The following is a 4,739-nucleotide window of genomic DNA, read 5'->3' on the forward strand; positions in this document are numbered from 1 at the left end:
GTGGTATAAGCCTGAGTTACATTGTGTTTACCGTTCTGGTGCTCCCGGCCACGACGTGGAGAATTGTTACCCTTTGAAGACCAAGGTTCAAGACCTTGTGAGGTGTGGTATTCTATGTTTTGAGGATGTAGGCCCTAATGTGAAGAAGAACCCATTGCCCGAACATGGGAAATCTGTCAACATGGTCCAGGGTTGCCCTGGAAAATACAAGGTCAAATGTGTCAGTCATATTCAACAGTCTCTGGTCCAAATGCATCGTTTGTTGTGTGACTACAGTCATTATGAGCATGACCATGATAGATGCCGAGTCTTCTCTGTTAACCGATTGGGTTGTTGCCAGGTGTGCAAGGATGTTCAGGAAATGCTGGACGAAGGAGTCATTGAGATCCTTCAAAACAGGAATGTTAATGAAAATGAGCCTGAGGTCAATGTGATCTCCCCAGTGTTCCGGATACCCGAGCCTGTTATCATCAAGTACAATGGTAGCAAGCAGAAGGCTTCTCCCGCTCCGATCATTAAGCCTGTTGGTCTTGTGCCTTACTCCTCTGAAAAGGCAGTTCCCTATCGCTACAACGTCGTAGTAGTAGAGAATGGGAAAGAGGTGTCCTTGCCCTCTTCTTCTGTTGTGAATATTGCCGATGTTAGCGGTTTGACCCGTAGTGGCCGTGTATTTTCAGCACCACCGAAGCCTCAAATTAATGCTAATTTTGTTGAACGCCAGATTGGGAACGTTGTGAATTCTCCGAATCCGGAACTTGCTGTTAATCCCTCTTATGTACTACGAGCTCCACTTCTGTTGGCCCTAGCGGCAATGTGAAAGAAGACTGTGATGAGATGCTAAGGCTCATCAAGAAGAGCGAGTACAATGTTGTAGACCAGCTTCTACAAACGCCATCCAAAATATTTGTGTTATCCTTACTCTTAAATTCAGAACCACACCGAGAGGCTCTGCAGAAGGTGTTGGATGTGGCATATGTAGATCATGATGTCACTGTAGAATAATTTGATAGCATTGTTGCAAACATTACTGCTTGTAACAATTTGAGTTTTTGTGACTCTGATCTCCCTGAGGAGGGAAGAGACCACAACTTGGCATTACATATATCTATGGGTTGTAGAGATGATTCCATGTCCAATGTACTGGTGGACACTGGGTCATCATTGAACGTATTGCCGAAGTCCACTCTCTCAAAGCTATCATATCAAGGGCCTCCCATGAGGCAGAGTGGGGTAGTTGTGAAGGCTTTCGTGTTGGTGTAAGCCCTAGAGGCCAATACTTTATGTACTTGTATCAAATTATTTAAAGGCATTTTCTTTATTATGGTTGATTAATAAAATCCCTGCAATAGATAGTTCGTTTAATGTATTAAGTGTGACTTAATCAAGAGAACACATTAAACATAAGGACACTATTCTTAAAGTATCCGTAGTCGAGCTTTAGTGTGAAGTGGGATAACATTAAAGCATTAAGACTATTATGTTTGTAGACTGATGATCACATCTCATGGATCATGGATAAAGAGTTATCAAGTCTTAAACATAGGTATGAATATTAGAAGTAATATTTATACCGGATTGACCCGCTATGAGAATACTATATAGAAAGTTATGCAAAGTGTCATAAGTTATTCTCATGGTGATAATAGTGTATACCACTCTTCGACCTGAAACCACTATGGATCCTAGATGTAGAGTCGAGTGCTTTATTGCTGATCCAACATTGTCCGTAACTGGATAACCATAAAGACAGTTGATGGGTACTCCACGAAGCATGCTGAGGGACATGAGTGTCCTAGATGGAATTTGCCAATCCTGCGTAACAGGATAAATGTCTATGGGCCCAATATTGAACTGGACAAGGGTGACACGGTATATACCTTGTGTTCAATATAGACATAAGGGCAAAGGGGTAATTATACACATAATTATTATCACAGGAGGTTTTGTCCGATCACATGACATTTTCGTGACTTGGGTAGCAGTGATGTGTTGCTAGATACCGCTCACTGTTTATTATGTTAAATGTGTGATTTAATATAATTGCCAATGCCGCGAAAACCTATAGGGTCACACACAAAGGACGAATTGATGAGAGATAGAGTAACTAAGGAACACCGTAAGGTACGGTGCACTTAAGTGGGAGACGAATTATGGTAAGGTACCAAATACTTAAGTGATTTTGGGCATATTATAAGATATGGGCCAAAATACACTTAAGTGGGCTTTTTAGCTTGAAGCCCACACAAGTGGTTCTATAAATAGAACCCCTTGGGTAGAAGCATTGTCACACCAATCCACTCAGACAGAAATTCAAGTAGAGACTTGGAATTTTGTTTCCCTCTTTCTCTCACTCAAAGCCTTCATTCATAACAGCTAGCATTGCGATTGAAGGAATCCGTTCGTGTGGACTGAGTAGAGACGTTGTCATTGTTCAACGTTCGTGATCGCCCCGTGGATCTGTATCAAAGGTTTTGATCATTATCAGAGATCTGCACCAAAGGTTTGAATCGCCACAAGAGGTAACGATTCTATCACTGATCATGCCCATTCGTAAGGATCACTAAATGGAGAAATTTTTAAGTTCCGTTGCGCCTTGGATGGCAATTCTCCAACAGTGGCATCAGAGCCACTTACGAAACCATGAATCTGATATTTGTTTTTGTTCTGTAATAATATGATTAAAGACAGAATGAATCAAAGGTTAAATTGAGATCGATCAAGTTACATATATGTGATATATGTAATCCTGATGCAAAATACATTATATATGATATAGTGTTCTCGTTTCGTTCATTCAAACCCTCGATGATTGTTTTCCTTTGAGCGATCAATGGTCGTTTGCTTCTTGATCCGATATTAGTATGGTGAAGCAATGACGTGTTGATCAATCATACTGAATTAACAATCGAGATGTGTTTGACGGTCTGAAATTGGTGCATCAGGGTTAGTGACGACACAAGGGTTGTGTTGTCAGAGAGTTATGCGATTGGGGTTTGACTGCACAAGAGTTGTGCGTTCTAAAGACTTTTCCAAACAGTGTTAACCGGTTAACGCGTATGGTTAACCGGTTAACGAGAAACTGAATACAACCTTCTAAACATTTTTGGAACAATGTTAACCGGTTAACGCATATGGTTAACCGGTTAACGGAATGCGAAATAAATTTTTTGAAATTTTCAAACAGTGTTAACCGGTTAACGCAAGGCGGAAAACAGTTTTCCAAGACATTTTCAAACAGTGTTAACCGGTTAACGCATATGGTTAACCGGTTAACGCAAGGCAGAAAAGAATTTTCTAAAAGTTTTCAAACAGTGTTAACCGGTTAACGCGTATGGTTAACCGGTTAACGCAAGAAAAAATTCACCTGTTCGGCTAGAAAAAGTGCTTTGAAGTATCAAGTGTTGATACGAAAAATGACGTCAATTTTAAATGAATTGTTCATTAAAATTTTCAAGCAGGGGCGCTGCCACTTCGACCCCGCAAGGGGCGCTGCCCCCTTGACCCCTGTCCGCTGAACGGTCAGCGGAACCACCGTCCGCTGACCGGGCAGCGGAACATCCGTTCCCGTTGTCCGGGCAGCGGACCCCTGACTAACTCTGCGTAGTGTGATCGATCGTCGAAATTTAATTTGTTTTTATTTAATTAAAAGAATTAATAATAATAATAATAAAGTGTTTATTATTATCTTGTGGTGATCGGTTATGGCCTTAGTTTTCCTTTGTTTTGTTTTGGGTTTTTAAAATATGACCTGCATGTCGTGCCTCTCTCTTAATCTCCCAAATGTAACTTATTTTCTCATCTCACTCCCTCGTATGTAAAACGAGTTTCTTTCATGTAATGTAATGATATGAAGAAAGCAAAGAAGTCAGTGCCAAAGGAGGACAACCTTGAAGATCTTGCTTGGAGAAGCTTAGATCGTTGTAGGTTAGCTTAGGTTCTCTCATTGGCTTGGGAGAACAATTGCGCTAGGGGCCATAACTGTTTCATTATGTATGTATGTATGTTGATGCATGTGAATGTATGTTGATTCCTGTGAGAGACGGTTTATATGATAAACAAGCCGGTGAGATCAGAAAATTGCAATTCCCTCAAATTAAATATTAAGTTTATGCTTTCCAAGTTTTAACACTCATCAAGACTAGTAATGGATAATGTAGGTTTCGCCTACGCGAGGTGCATGATCTATATATTAGTAAGGTGCGATGGGATAATTGTAATATCCAACTGTTAAAACAATGGGTCAAACTTAACTAAACAAATTATGAGAATATTATATATGTTTGCTTTCCAAGTTTTAGCACTCATCAAGACTGGTATCGAATAATGTAGGTTTCGCCTACGCGAGGTGCATGTTTTGTATTAGTTAAGGTGCGATGGGATAATTGTAATATCCAACTGCTAAAACAATGAGTCAAACTTGATTATAATTTTCTTATATATGTTTAGAAGCAAGAGTTGGGAATAATCCATATGATGGATTGGAATAAGGAGTTATTCACCCAATTGAAATTTTGAGAGTTGTATGAGATACAATTGGAAGGAGTTCCTACCTAAATAACCTAGTTTTGTGTAATCCGCCTACGCGGACTTAGAACGAAGTGAAATATGGATCTCGACCCACTAGAAAATCTTCCAACGGGATTTTCCGAATCAGATGATGAGGGTCATTTGTTTTGAGTAAAATAGTGGGAGCATATTTAATTAAAGGCCTAATTGAATATGTCAATGATACTTATATT

This window comes from Lathyrus oleraceus, chromosome 5 (genome assembly GCF_024323335.1).
Source record: "Lathyrus oleraceus cultivar Zhongwan6 chromosome 5, CAAS_Psat_ZW6_1.0, whole genome shotgun sequence".
Taxonomy (NCBI): Eukaryota; Viridiplantae; Streptophyta; class Magnoliopsida; order Fabales; family Fabaceae; genus Lathyrus; species Lathyrus oleraceus.